Genomic DNA, 16,859 nt, shown 5'->3' on the forward strand with positions numbered 1-16,859 from the left:
TATCTTTCTTTGTTGAGTTTATTTACAAACTAATTAAAAGAATGATAAAATCTGTACAAGAAAACATAATGAAAGCTAGGTAAATACTTATACATTGATCACTCAACTCTGATCATCAGATTACAAGTTTTCAGTAGACTGAGACCTAGATTTTGAGATTATCCAAGAAATATGTTCAAAGTTTTTTATAAAAATGCTTCGTGATGTTTTTAGCTTCAGGGAACTGGCCTGAAATGCACGAAGCGTCACTTGGTCACGGGTTTTAAATGTTTTTATTAAAAAATTTTAATTATCTATTTAAAACATTGTTTTCCAATGAACAAAATAGTAGTTTGGAGATTGTTTTCTAAACTGGATTTTTTTATTGCTAAAGTATCTGTTTGTAAAAAAGTGGCGTTCCGTGCATTTCTGACACCTACACTTAGTTTTGAATTTATTTAATTCACATAAAAACTTTAATTTTGTATATGACATAAGACTGGCTCAGTTTTTACTAGTTAAGAAACATTTTAGAATTTTTTTTTAAAGATTTTTTAACATCAATACTCTATTGTCGTAGGATTGTCTCGGATGCTGTTGTTGTTGATCGTGCGGTGAAGTTCATTGTTTATTTACTAAATAAATTATAAAATGTACACTCTGTCGACTAAGTAATATTAATTATTAACAAAACAAATTAACACAACTTTTTTTTGTTTGGTTTTATTATGATGAGACAATACAAATGCAACAATATTCAATAAAATTAAATATTGTGCAAATGCAAAGGCGTTTTACTTGATCACGCATACAGTCAGTTTGAAAAACATGAACCATCAGGGCTTTTATTCAGACGAACAATTTGAGTGAATACCTTTATTCTTCATCACTGCAAATTAAAAAATAAATTCGTAAAAGGTCTCATAAACTTAGTGATGCCTTTTTTTTTTACAAAAGTCATTCTAATATAATATTTAAAAAACATGAGCAGCATTTATATAAACTTCTTCTATTATGTTATAATATCTTTCTTACTTGAAATTAAAGCTTAAAAACTTTCTAAAAAAATTACTACAAACCTCCAAGCGAAGAAGTCAGCTATTCCTTCTATAATTTTTGTAGCAAAGCTTTTAACTTCTGTAAATTTACAAAGTAAAAACTTATTTAGTTACCAAGTTTATGCAAAAAATATATATTTAAATTATTTATAATCTATGCTTTTTTAAATAAAGATTTTGAAACCTTGGTCTTCAATATATACATCTGAATGAGATGTTTTGCTGTCGTTTTCTGAATTGTTTAACTTTTCGGTCGTTATATTTTCTTTTTGAAGATGACTTACATCTTTCTTTAACACCTTTGTTTCGATTTCAGAATCTTGTGAACTGAATTATTTTTTTTTATCAAAGTTCTTAAACAACATTTTTTTAAACTGTAATACTCACTGTTTTCTTTTTGATCCATTTCTTTTTGTTTGAAAGTTTTCTGTCTCAGCTTGAATTAGATATAAACTGTCAGCTGTTTTTTGTTATGAATTAAGTTTTATACAGCTAGTTATTTTAAAATCTATAAGGTTTCTTTAATGTTACTGATAGTATTAAAAATGTACTTTTAACATCTGGTAAGAACTTACATAATTGTTCTTCACGCTTGTTTGGAGAAGTTTCGTTTTTACACTCAACTTGGCTCGTTTTTGATTCGACTGCTCTAGAACTACAAGACGGAAAGTCAGTAATGTCACTAGATGTTTTTGGGCTATTATTTTTCAGTTTATCAGTAAAGGCACTTTCTTTATTCTTAAAATGCGCATTATTAGCTGTATTTATATTTTTGCATGCTTTTAAGGAGCCAAGATCTTTTTCAAACTTTTTGTCTGTTTTTAAGTTCTTTAGAAAGTCTACCGTCATGTTGCTTCTATTAGTTTCAGACAAGATAAAACTACAAGATTTCGACCTCCTTAGACTTTGACGTGAAGTTTTGCAGCTTGATCCAGTAAAAGACTTACTTAACTTTAACCTCTTTTTGATAACTACAGGTGTTGTTTCTCCACCTGATATGAACTTTCTTTTGACTGAAAACTGTTTACTAGTTTCCTTTACTTCCTTTGTGTCAGTAGGTTTTTCTGGCAGCTCTAATTTGTCGTCAGATGATTTTTTGTTGCTTTTTTTGAGCTCAAGCTCAGTCGTTTCTTCCGCGTGTTCTGACTTTCTCTTCAGCGTTAGAAGGTCGTGGAATGGCTGCTCTACAGGGCTGAAGTTGGCAGTGTAATTGACTTTAAGAAAATTCTCATTTTTCTCGCTACAATTCTGATAATCTTCATCAATAGAAAGTTTATTTGTTGACGCAATTTCGTTTTGAGAGATGTTGAATACTTTTTTACGGTTGAAATTAATTTTTTCAATAATTTTTTCCTCTGTTTCTTTGTCCTCCTTTCGTATTAACGTAAGCAAATCATGGAACGGGTGCTGAGTTTCAAAAGTTTCAGTCTCTTTTTTGGAAGAATCAAAGTCAGTCTGGTGAGAAGTAGATTTTAAAGGTAGATCAGCTTTCTTCAGTAAACTTTTACTTTCGGTGTCTACACTTTTTACCGAAGATTTACAGACTGTTTTTTGATTTTCTTCTACCTTCAATTCTGGTTCAAAGGATTCTGCAACATTTTTATCAGCTTTTTTACTTGTCGTTGCTAGAATTTCTTTATTACGATTTAATGAGGATTTTGAATTGATTGCACTGATAGTTTTTGTGTTCTTTCTTTTGGAATTTTCAACAAAGTCAGGACAATTTGTGAAAGAATTACTTTCTTTAAATTGTTTTATCACAGGTTCCGACTTTGACTGATAGGTATTTTTTGGAATTTTTTCATTGTTGGTGCAGACGGTGAGTGACACCGATCTGTAAGGATTTAGATTGAAGTTCGGGCCAAAAACTTTCGAGTCATTCCCAATTTTTGGTTTTATATCTTCGTTTTGTAACTTGGTGAAGAAATTAGTGCCTTGAATGTCTAATTTTTGAATTTTCGGTTTTCCTTGGTTGGGTTCCGCTAACGTACTATCATGTGTTATTTTCCTTTTTAACGATTTTACTTCTTCTTTGTCATTTTCACGCTTTACGATTTGGTAGTTCTTATCCTGTGAAGCTTGTGTTAGACAGTTAGTTTGTTTAGAAGGGGGGCGTTTTACTTTTTCTGTTAGCTTACTAAGAATCTCTTTAATACTTTTTTTAACACTTTTATAAGATGTTAAGTTGTTGATAAAATTAGGGATACCATAAAAATGACTCTCTTTTGAAGCAGAGGAGGGGCTTGGAATTGAGTGTGCAGTTTTATTTATTAACTTCTTTAGTTTTTTAATTTTATTATTTTTACTAGTTTTTTTCTTAAGAGGTATCTTTTCTTGAATTTTTTTCGAAGAACTTTCTTCATCGCTGTCATCTGATAGATTTCCACAGCTCGGTTTTGGAAAAGTGCTCAAACTGCCTTTTGTTTTATCGCTTTGGCTTTTACCTAATGAGGTTATTAGTTGTTTCAGGTCGTTGATATCTACGTTGCCCTCTAAATCGTTGCTGTTTATATTTTTGTTATCTATGGAGGAATTTTGCTCTTTTTTGATCAAATCTAGTAAAACCAGTTTGCACACATCCTCTGAATCATTTGAAGAGGCTAGCCCAGCTATAAAAAATACTCAGTTGTATACTGTTTTCATCATTTGTTATTACAAACCTTCTAGTTAACTTAATATATATTTTATAACGTCTAATTTGTTATTATTTATAGTTTCAAAAGAAAACATACAGGCATTTATACATTTCACTGTATCTTTCAAATAATAAAACTAACATTATTTATTATTACAGTTGTAAATTGTTAATTGTAGTAGTTTCTCATTAATTTTTACTTTCTTTATAAACTTACTTATGTATGAGCCAAAATTATATAAGTAAAATAAGTTGAAAAAATGTAAAAAAACTCAAGTATAATAATTGTAACGACTTAATAAGTCAATAACAAAAAACAAAGTATTTTAAAAATTTTAAACTAAAAATACCTAGTCTTAAAATCGAACAAAAACTAGTAAGCATAATATAAGAGTACTCCTAATACTTGTTTACTGACATAATATTACATGAAATTAGTTTAAAATTTTCACTATAAACACAAGATTTTGTAATTATTAAATAGTCAAAATTAGCACTGAAAAGATGATAAAGATTGAAAATAAATTTTTAAAGTAAACAAAAAGTAAGTTATTGCTCGAAATTAACTTATGAAGACGTCAATGAAATGAAAATTAACTACTTTGTTTCTAAAAAGATTGTTATAAGTTTTAACTAGCTATAACTAAGAAACATGCTTACTCACTTTGTTGGCTAACTTCTGAATTATTAGTTTCTGTAAAAATTCCGTACGCTCCAGGAATTAAAGTATCTCTGAAGTAAGATCCAAGAGCATAGTCTCTGTAGATAAAATGATTTTGACAAAATATTTTCAAGCTATTAAACGTTGTTAATGAGCTATATTTGTTTTATTTATATTTTTCCGCAACAGAAAACAATAGAGACAAAAATTAAAAAAATTGCTGTAGATCTATCAAGCACAATATGACGTTTGTGCTATTTTAAACTGTTCTCTTTTATTGAAATAAATTTTGTTTAGTTGAGTTATAAACTTGTGTTATGATTGTCCATTTTAAAACAAAGATAAAAGCAATTGCAAGCGCTATTAAAAAACCTCTCTGCTAGCCTAGATTCACTTGAAGAAGATTCGCTCCAGGAAAATAAGATGAAATCAACAAATGAGTTCGAAACTGCAGCACTTTTGTTCAAATCAGTTTGACCTAGATTTAAATTTTCTTAGTTAGCTTTTTTAGTTTTAACAATTTACAGATAGAATTTTAATTGAAGTAATGTATATTTTTATTCTTTAGGTAGTTTTTAACTCTCCTATATAAGATTTTAAAGGGATAGTATTTAAAATAAATTGATTTTGTTTTAATGTATGTAAGTTTAGCTTTGAATTATTCAAAAGCATTACTTTAAGCTTAAATACTTATCGTTTTGACCGCTGAGGTAATTTTCAAACTTAAAAATGTAAATAAAAAATTTAAAAAGTGGTACATTCACAAAGACTAATTACAATAAATGTAAGCAATAACCAAAATATACTTTATAGTACATCAAAATAGACTTAGTTATGACCTGTATTTTTTAAAACAACATGTTGAGCTTTTAAATATTGTACTTGTATATTTCTTAACTAATAATCAAAAAGTTTAATTATATGTTTAAGTTTTTTAAGTCTAAAATGTAAAGAACGCAGAATACTTTTTGTTTTAAATGCGGGCCTCCACTTAATAGTAGAGCCTACAATCTGGCTAAGTCGTGGCCCTTTGTAGGATAGCAAACTGTTGGCTCTCTCCAAGGAGGTCTCAACTCCAACACCTAGCAAAATATTATAAATAATGTTAGATGAAAACTAACTATACAGTATTCGCTATAAAAATAACTTAAAAACAGATTGTTGTTGCTTTTTAAATATTTATTGACCAAATACAAACTATAAAAATATGCTATACTAGTTATCAAAACTATTTGACAGAAAACATAAATCTTTAAAAAACTTCAAAATAGGTTTGTAAATGTCGACAACGATTGTTATCATACGACGAAACTTATGTTTTACTCTTCTTGTTCTACTATTTTATTCTTCTATGTAAATAAATAAGAACTTACTGATTTTGGAGGAGCAAGGTTCAATAGATTTTGGAAAGAGATCAATGAAGTATTTTTTCACCAAAGTTTTGTTGGTGAAAAAAGGGTTTTCATCGGAAAACTTAAACGTCAACTTAAACCCGTGACGTTCGTCTAATAATAAAAGTTTTATTACTAAGTTAGTTTCAAAATCTAATAAATTGAAAAAACACTTTAGTTTATTTTTAATAAGACTAAAATTTCTTTTTGTCTGGGCTGTTTAGGTTTATAACTATGCTATACTAAATGATTTAATCTTAAAAACAGTTTCTTAATATAAAACAGTGTTTAATAGTCTAAAATAAACTTACATTCTATGTCAGTTTCCGAATTAATGGCCTCACACTTTATATCAGTGAGATACTTGAGAATTTTTGTGCCTTCGTCTGATAAAAGGCTAGACACTGGACCACTCGATTTTTTAAGAACTTTGAACCAAAAGTTCTCAACAAAGCTGTTGCTCGGTTCAACACTACTGCCAGCTATTGGAGATATTTTTTATCAATATTTTTTGTCGAAAACTATATCTTGATAAGTGTTAAACATTAATACAGTCATAAAAAACATCAAAAGAAAATAAACTTTAAGAGATTTACATATATTTTATATCGCAGTTTGTAAATATAAACCTATTTGTAATTGAATTTCTTATTAACGAGAATTTATTTTTGTAACTAAGCACAGCTATTAATATATTACCTAAACAACTAAAAATAAAAAGTATGGTTAAACTAAAACCAAGATTTTTTGTCTATAAAAACTCAAGTTCTAAAACAGTTTATCAAAAAAGTTTTTTTTTAACATACGTTACATTAATATACAGTACGTTTTCAAGAATATTTTTGAAACACTTACTAGCAACAATCAATTGGCAATGCTTAGCTAGTTTCTTGTAGGCATTGCTGTTACATGCAGCAAGAGAAGTCTTTTGTACTTTCTTCATTATTTCATCAACTGACGGCCTTTAAATATTTAAAATATATCTTTTTTATATAAAATTAAAAAAGTTTTTTAATACATTGATCAATCAGTTACACTGTAAATTTTCATGATAGTAAAAAGTACGAATACGGTTATTATATTCTAAAAAAAAAATAACTATTATTATAAAATTTAATATTTTTCAAATCACAATTTAGCTTGTCAAACTCACTTTTTTTTATTCTTCGCATCAATGCACTCAAACAGGGTGGATCGCAAGTCCATGAGCGGCTTGAAAAGTTTTTGTGAATACTGCTGCTGCAGTTTCGCCCAGTCCCTCTGGAGAGAAACTTCATATCCAACAATTTGGTTATGCAAAATGCATAAGGCTTTTTCCTGGCACTCCAACTGTTATAAGAGTTAGTTTGATAATGTTTTTTCTTCATCAGTTAAGCTCAAGAAAAAAAGGTAAACAAAAAAAATTTGTTTTAGAAAACAGCGCTTAGGGCTTGCTTTTTTTTACTTTTTTATAACATAACCTACAAAGAAGCTGTATGAACTTTAAAGAATGTTTTTAGCCAATTTAAACGTTTAGCATGTTCTTTTTTCACGCTTTAATAAATAGTATTAAGTAGTTTTACTTTTATTTGATATAATTTATTCTTATGATATTTTACAATTCATTGCAAATTCGGGCAGTATAGAATATCTTATTTATATAATAATAATTTGATAGCTTATCATCACTTTGGGTGAACCCGGTTTTTAACGAATTGTAAAACAATATTGCTCGAATATATGTTTTATTTTAATATATTGATCAACTTATCAAGTAAAAACGTTTTAATTTCTTCACTGGGTTGATCTAGATCAGGGTTTCCCAAAGTGGGCCAAGTAAAGGAGCCACAAGTGGCCATGAGGTCTTACACTAGATATTATGGAGTTGCTGATGAAAAGCAAAAAAGGTCTTAGGTGAATTTTATGGTAGTTTTGAAAATTACACTAGATATTCAGGAGGTGCTGATGAAGAGCATAAAAAAAGGTCTTAGGTGTTTTTTATGGTAGTTTTTGAGTAATCTTGGAACAAGGTGGCCATAGCTTTTTTTAACTTTTTTAAAGGGGGTATATTTGAAAAAAGTTTTGGAAACCTTGATCTTAATAAACAACTTGAATTTTTAAAATTATAATTAAAACATTTTACTTAAATATTTGTAACTTTAAAAATGAAGCTTCAATTATATTTAAAAAGATTAATTTGATTTTTTTATTTTTAAAATTCTTGACTTTTTTTTTTAACCTTAAATAAAATACTTGACGAAATTATTTTAAAAATTTAACAAAATAAAACTATATTCAGCAAATAAGCTAACCACTTTATACTAAAGTTATGTTAATAGCTCAATAACAAACTGTATGTTCTATTGTGTAAGTTTAACATGTACTTCTTATCTGTGACTATATTATAAAACTGCCTTGATTAGTATGAAATACTAGAAGACTACACAAATCAATATAAGTTAAGTTAATAATAACTTAAACATATACGCATTGTTTAAACAAATAAATTAGAAAAAAGGTTTGCTGTGAAAAATAAGGTTTTTTGTATATTGTAGTTTATAAGTATATTCACTATAGAGATTTGAAAAATTAATATAACATTTAAGAAAAAAAAAATCTAAAATTAAACTTATATAAGTGTTTTTAAGTCATTAGTTAACAAATTGTATCAAAAAAGCTATACTTTACACGTTTTTAAAGGGCTAGTAATTAAAGACATTTTATTTAAAAATAACGAAAAAAAAAGAGTTATTAAAATGTAGTAATAAAATTTTTTGAAAGAAATTGATTTATTGAAGGTTTCCCTGGGCAAATTTAAAAAAACCTTTCTACGCCGTTTAAATATTTTTAAGCAGTGAAAAACTTAAGAAATAAGAGAACTTTGGTATGGCATAAACTTTTAATAATTTAATCCTTTAAAACTAGTTTTTTTTTTCTTTTCTGTTCTACATATATAATATATATATACAGAAAGCTTTACAAAGTAATCTAAATGACTAGTTTAAAAAAAGTAATTTAAGTAAAAAATACATAAAATCTTTAACTAAGTTTAACATTGGTTTCAAAGAAAATAAACACTTTAAAAAGTGTATTAATTACTGATATCTTTTAAGGTTAAACTTTTAAGTTAAAGAAATAAAAAATCAGGTGTAATACAAAAGATTGGTATAAACTCACGAATTAAATCTATTGTAACTAGGGATAAGTGGTGTTTATAAGCATTGTTAATTAAATTATCATCATAAACTATTAAAAAAACCAATTAAAATTTAATTTTTTGTAATAAGTATATAAATTAATAATAAGAAAAAAGTCTGTAAATTTTGTTTTGTAAAAAAAGCATTTTTTATATTGTTAAATTAATGCTAAATTATTTTCATTTAAAAAGCTTTTCAAGCATCTTTGTGTACTGTTTTTTTTTTAATGAAACATTTTTCTTAAAAATAAAACAAAAATATATCTACTTTTTAAGTTATCCATATACTGATAAGTAATCTTTCTCTTGTATTATTATCAAGCTTATACTATTTTACTAGTTATATTACTTTTTGATACTTAAAAATTTCAATAGTCTGGTTTGTTCGATTTTATTCAAGTACAATTGTTGAAGTTGTTGGCTAAGCTAATATCGAGAGCTAATATAAATATTACTTTTTTTATTTTTCTTAACTTAATGAAGAATTTCTCAGATATATTAGATAAATTTCGTACACTTAGATTATTTTATAAGCTTATTATAATAAATATTAAGTTAAAGATCAAGTAAGCTTGTACGTTAAGAGATTTATATTAATTATTAGCAATAGGTAACTAAAGTGTACACTTTTCGTTTATAACAAAAGACTGAAATTTTATTAATATTTTAAGATTTTTTAATTATTTTAAGTTTTTGTTTATAAAACAATTTATCAAATCTCATTGCTATACTTTACTTTAGTTAATGTAAGTTAAGAACTTGGTTAACAACATTTGATAGCAAAGTTGACATATAAAACAAATAAATTCATTTACCTGCAACTTTTGCAGCTTTTTCGGCTTCATGAGTGCCAAGTCCAAGTTCTTAGCCACTCTAGAAGAGCACTTGGGAGCCTTTGTGTTGGATGATCGCAACTAAAAAAATACAAACTTAAAGTTAAAGTTACTTTATTTTATTTGTTATTCCAACTCACTTTTCTGCTGTACTTGTTGGCAGATTCTCCTTTCTTTGAGTTCTTGGTCTTCCTTACCTATAAAAAGCATTGATTTTAAAATACTGCTCATTCAATAACAATTTATAATTTTAAGGAGTTACAGTGTTAAAAAACCTTTTAAAATGACTATGACAAACTATAAAAAAAGTAAATGGTAAACCTATTAGTAGTAAGTTTTAGTGTTTGGTTAAACAAATACATTTCTAAATAGCAAAGAAGATACCAAAGTAATAAAACTACTCACCAAACGTTGGTTTTCTCTTGAAGACTTCTTAGATTTTGAATAGCTTGGCATACTGAACTGCGTTTTGGAAAAAGTAACTTAAAGTAACTAATCACTTAATATATTACTTAAAGCTTTACGAGTAAACGTGTTACTGGTAAAATGTTTGCTAGGCAAAAAAGATTTTTAAAGAAAAATTTCTTACAATATTTTTCCCGTATGTTACGTAATCAATCTTAATGATTAAAATATTTTTAACAAAAATATAAACCAATAAGAAGAAAAGAAACTAAAATAATTTTGAATAAAAATAAAACTAGTTGCAACTAATTTAGTGAACAAAGAATTTTAAAATGGATGCTCTTGAATATGGCATATTTAATTTATTTCTACTATTTCGAGCGGTTTAAAGAACTCTTTGACAACGAAGAATTTAAACTTAAAAAAAAGCATGCACTTAAAAAAGTTATAAAACACGACACTTATAACTATAACAGTAATTCATAATAAAATAACTTTGAATGATAAGTAATAGTAAATAAGTGGTAGAAAACTTTCTACTTAAGTATAAAAAACTTACACAAAAGTACTATTTTTCTAACCGTCCAATAAAATACTTTACTAAAAACTTAATATAAAGAGACAGTATTGAACCTGGCTTGTCGATAGTAATATTCGAAAATCCAAACTAATAAAAGATGTGTTATGTAAAAGTTTAAACTTAGTATGATTTTTCTTTAAAGCTCAAATTCAAAAAAAAATAGTGACTAACCATAATAGTGGAAAGCTAGAACTACTTCGATACTAAGGTCAAAAAATAGTGTGAGCTATTTTGTTTAAACTTTAAAGCAACTTCTGAAGTTAATATATTGCTTCTTGGATCTTTTAACACTAAATTGTCTTAAAGTTTTTAAAAGAAGGTACAAAGCTTGTCTTAATATTTAAAATTTACAAACGTATTGATGTTTTAACTGTACACGATGTAATTCTTTTGTTGAAGCTCTATTGTTAAAATAAAGAATTGTATTTATATAGGTATAGCGTAAATGTTTTATTAAAATAAATGTGGTACAAAAAGCATCTTTTAGTTTTAAACCTAGTAAAGTTTTTTTTTTTTAAGTCAATCTATTGTCTAATCGAATTATAGAAATACATTACAGTTTTTTAAATGGATGAAACTTATCACTACTTTAAGAAACTTAATAAAATGATATACTTTTTCCCAATTAAATAATCTGTCAAAACAGTTTCTTGTACAATAAAAACTACAATAGCAATACTGCTGCAACGTACTTAACTAGTACAGTTTTTTATTAATCATAGGAATAAGTTAAAAGTTTTCAAATGTAAAAAAAAATTGTAATTCTAAATAAGGGTTTAACTTACCTAATTAAATATATAATATCAATTTTACACTTTCAAAAAAATTATGATTGAAAAGGAAAGTTTTAACTAATTTCGTTACCTAATTAATGTTTTTTTTTTTGTAGTTATGTACTTAATTTAACTTCTATAGTAAAAGTATGTGTTGTTTTATACCAAGAGCAAATTTTGATTACCAGATATACAATTCTATAGTTGAAGTTAAAATTTTTCTATATGTTATTTACGTTTTTTATCTATCAAAACTTTGTTAATAAAACAACCTTAATTTTTTAAACAAGTTTTTGTTTTATAGTGTATCCTCTTTAATTTCTATTAAGTCTGCAAATTTTAAGTAGTTTTTAAAGTTTAAATGAAAAATAGCCTTATTCTGTTTACTGCATAAAATGTTTTGTTATATATAAAACCATTAATAGGACGGAAATGCAAAAATCAGTTTTACTAAACAACAGCTGTTTTGAAAGACAATAAAGTACCAGTCTAAAGTATCAATATTGAGGCTTTATCAAAGCAGTGATACTAGCGTGTTATGGCATACTATACACAAATAAACCATTTATAAAATAAATAATAAAATACTTATTAAATTAATATGAAAAAATCATTCAACGATTATTACTATAACTGAAACTGTTTTTCCTGAGATGATCTTCAGAGTTTTTAAGTGGCAACAAATTAACACGAACCACACAAATATATATAGTTAAATAGAGTAATTAGTTATTATAGTTATATACTTAAATTTAAGGAATATCAACTAATTAAAAAAAATATATTTTTTTAAATATACAACAATACCCAATAAAAAAGCAAGCAAAAATAATCTTCAAAATAAAATAGTATTGTCAAATAAAGTTATAATAATGATAGTAATAATAAATAAAACTTAATAGTGGTATAATCAACATAAGTAAAGCTCTTACGTATTTAGCACTCAAATCCATACAGTTTTTGAACTTATGTATTAATATAATACAAATTGAAATACTTACTCTTTTATTATAAGGTTGTGTTTAGAATAGTTGTTTAGAATAAGTTAAAGCTTGAATAAGTTCAAATGGACGTTAGTTCCTTTTTGAAATGTTTTATTACACTAGAACTTGACTTTAATAAGCGTATTATTATAAATTTGAAAACATTTTTTAAGTTTTTTTGTAGTTGTTATTTTAAAATCAAGTAATAAATTACGTCAAAGAGAAGGGATTCTCACCTTTTAGTTTATATTCTCCACGTATTTTTAACCACCAACTTTCCTTAAAAAGTAGCTTGTAGGCTACAGTTGTTTGTTAGGCTTGGGTTACAACAAGTATCTAAAAATCTGATGACTAACCAGCTATAATATGAAACTGTATACAAGACGTTAACTAGTATTGCAAAATAAACAACTGTATACCTTTTGGTGTTCAAATAAAAATATTTTTTATTAGACGATTTGTTCTTAATCGGAGGCTTAAAGATTACTTTTGTTGATGTTGATAATGTCTGTAAAGTTTGTCATAAAAACTTTAAAACTGTAAACGTGGATTCTATCTATTGCGATAAGTGTAGGAGATGGATAAATTTAAATTGTTTTGGAATATTTAGGTAGGAGTTTAATTTCTTAAGATCCTTTTTATTGTATAGACTGTGTAAAGCAACTATGATTAATTGACTGTTTGGAGTGATTTCTACTATTCATATTTAAAAAATAATAATCTAGATAACTTTGCAAAAATGACATTTTTTAATAAGTTTGTCAATAAATTTATTTCATATAAGCCAACATCTTGAAAACTATTCCAGATTTTAAAATTAGCTTAAGAAATGTAAATGTCTATAATATAAGAGTTGAAGGGCTTTGAAAACAAACTTTTTCCTAGAATATTTCTTACTTAACTGTAGTGTAAGAACTCTAAGTCGTTGAATCAAAGTATTTTTTTATTGCATGAATTAGTATTACATATGAAGCTATGCTTCTCAAAACTATGAAGGTTGCTTCCAAAGTTTAAAAAAAACATTCATTTTTTAAGTGATAACAATTTATTAAACAAATAAGTAAACAGAGTCTGGAAAAATCGCATTCAAAGATTAAAGTATTTGAAGCATTAACATAAATAAACTAAGCATTCTTGATTTTCTGACAACAATCACCAAATAATAAGATATTAAGAAAAAACAAATATACAAAACAAATATACAAAACAACGAATGATCCGGACTTAAGAAGGATTAAACAAGACTGCCCGTTGCAAAATTCGAAACTTTAGATCTATTAATGTACATAATTATAAAAAACGTGCTCGCGACTTATCTCATATTGCTGCGTAACCACAACCAGCGACTTCTTCTTCTTCTTTTCGAACTTTTGGCGTGAAATAGTGCGCATTTGTCCGACGGTCGCGTTCCCGTCGAGGAACGTCAATCTCTGAAATTCGTTGACAGCTCGCAAGATCGTCCTGCCATCAAGATCCGCATCCGCAACGTACATGGTGGGGAATTCCCCGCACTGTTTGTACTCGGGGGAGCTCGGGCACATTTGGACTGCCGACTCGCAATGGTCCAGCAGTTTGCTGCAGCAGCTGCCCACCATCTGGTGTCTGTGATAGTACGAGGACCAGTGGTCGCCTGTTGAAAGCAAATTGTTAGTTTGAAGAATTTATTTTTTTTAGCGTTAAAGTAGAATGTTAGAGCAGTGAACTGTAGAATTGACTTTGTTTTAAAGGTAGCTTCTGCTCAAAAGCTGTTAAAGAAAAAAAGTTAATAGCTTTTGAATCAAGCTCGAATTTACTTGTAAACTGATTAAAACACAGAATGTGCTTGTATTCGTATTTAGCTTTGTAGCCGATTTAAGTTTTGTTGAAATAAAGCAGTTTTATGCTTGTTGAAGTGCCATGTTAAGATTCAAAAAGACTCATGTTTATATTGACCTACTTACATGCTGAAAGTGATGGGTGTCTATCCGAACACAAGATAAGGACTTCGAACTCGATGTCAATCGCCATGATCAAACACTAATTAACCTGCAATTTGAAGTTTTCATTAAAAGTAAGCTGTTGAAAACAACTAAGAAAAAACAAACAGCTAAAACTAAGCTTAGTGTGTAAGAGCATCATAAGCTGCCTTGTACATAGTTACTCATCATTAGTCAACAATTATTTTTTAACTCAGTTGTAACCGCAATCTTTAATTATAAACTGAGTGTATGTGTAACTACTAGTTTTAATTTTTCTATTAAAAAATAAATCGCCTCGACGAACTTAGTCATATTTACCTGTAGTCAAACACCAAAAACTTTTTTGTACAAAATGACTTTGTATGGTTATTGTATGTTATGTGTTGTTGAAATAAGTTTTGGATTCGAATGAACTGCTTTTAATTTAGAAAAAAAAGATGCAGCTGCTATTAAGTTTAGTAGGTAAATATTACCACATTCCCTTGTTTTAAACAACTTCGCTTAAATTATATTTATCAGTTTTTACTTATTGTATTAATTTTAAGTAAGAAGAGAGATTTCAAAAAATCAAATATTTAATGTTGTACTTAAATAAAAGTCGTTTAAAATAAATTTAAAGAAAAACTAAACACATTATACTAATTATTGTTAAGTAGTAAACTCATAAGCTAAATTTATGCAGCAATTAATATATAAGTAACTTAGTAAATTACTCTTTTTAACTACGGCTTGATAGTTGAAATAAATTTTCAATGAAAGTTCATTAACTTCGAATGATTTCAAATTTTTAAGACCACAAGTAAATATAAAAACATAAACTTTAAAAAGATTAAAACAAAACTTAAAATTCAAAATAAAATTAAAAAGTTCACAAAATTATAAAACTAATTTGTTTAAATAAAGTATTCTAAGTATTTAAGTGGTTAGTATGACAGTATATTGAAAAAACTTATGTAAAAATAAAAACAGTATTAAGCCAGTATCCTTCTAATAAAATAAAATATAAATAAGCACATAAACTTAACAAAACTATTGATATTTGATATACTTTAAATAGTTTAAACCTAAATTATGACCTGAAACGTTAACTAACTAAGGTTTTATCTGAAGACTTTTTTTGATTAATATGCGACTCTTGATTATTGCAAAGCTAATTGTATGTTATTAACATGTATAAAACAATTGTACGATTTTGCTTTTTTAATTTTTGGCATGAATAACTTCACTTTTAGATTTTAACTGTAACTACAAAACAATTATTATAACTTAGTTCAAAGTTTTATAGTTGCATAATTTTAGCGACTTAGTTTTTAAAGAAGTTTTGTACTATATCAAACTAACTTAAGCCTCTGAACACACTTGAAAAATTGTGCGCATTTAATTTCAAACTATCAAACTAATCAAATTTGTACTATCAAACAGAAATAATATTAAAAAAATGCTTATAACAGGTTAAACACAGAAATAAAATTCTAGTTTAAGATTCATATATTGAAAATAAAATTTATAAAAAAAATTACAGTTACTCAGTTTCACCTATAAACGGATTTTTTTAATTATTTTTCATAAAATTTATCTTTTATTATATATACTTTTAGTTCTATAAAATAACCTAATTAACCATTACATAGTATATAATTTTTTACAACATGTTATTTTTTAAACTCTACTACATTTTTACCAATATTTTATCTGTTATTACTAATTTGTCATTTTATCGTTTTTTTTATTACAGAATCACAGTTTTAAAAATTTAACGGTGAAACTAAGTAACTGTAAATTTTCTACAAAAAACAGTTCTTAAAATTTTATATAAAAAAAAAGTTGTAAAAGTAAGTATTATATAGATTTTTATCAAGGTCAGTGTAAGACATCACGGGAATCATATATATTTTAAAATTTAATAACCACTTCCTATACCATAGCTAATTATAATGATTTATTATTACTATTATATACAAATTAGCAAAAATTTATCTACAAGTTTGTCAAAAAAGATAGCCATAAGCTAAGACTCGCTTAAACAGCTATCTAAAGTACATAAAAATGTATTTGTTCCCCTTCAATGAAGTAGAGACCTTTAGTTGTTTTTGTTAAAAAACAAACCTCTAGTATTTTAAACAAGTAATTGTTTTTGATTTATGAGTAACAGTTTTATATGTAAAATAAAGTACAGTAACCTCTCGCATCTTTACGCACTCGTGACGTTACGCACTCTCGTTTAGTTACGCATTTTAGAATTCTAAAAAAGAGAATTTTAATTTTCTTAATATTGCACAATTTAGGTTTATTGTATATTTTTAATTTAAAATATGTTTTTAAATGCTAACTCACCTCTCTATATCTTGAGACTTTGTAAACTTATGTTTCTTGACTAATTTATAAACATTTACTTATACCTCAATATATCAGAAATTTTGTTAACAAT

This window comes from Thalia democratica, chromosome 1 (genome assembly GCF_965202585.1).
Source record: "Thalia democratica chromosome 1, ktThaDemo2.hap1.1, whole genome shotgun sequence".
NCBI lineage: Eukaryota > Metazoa > Chordata > Thaliacea > Salpida > Salpidae > Thalia > Thalia democratica.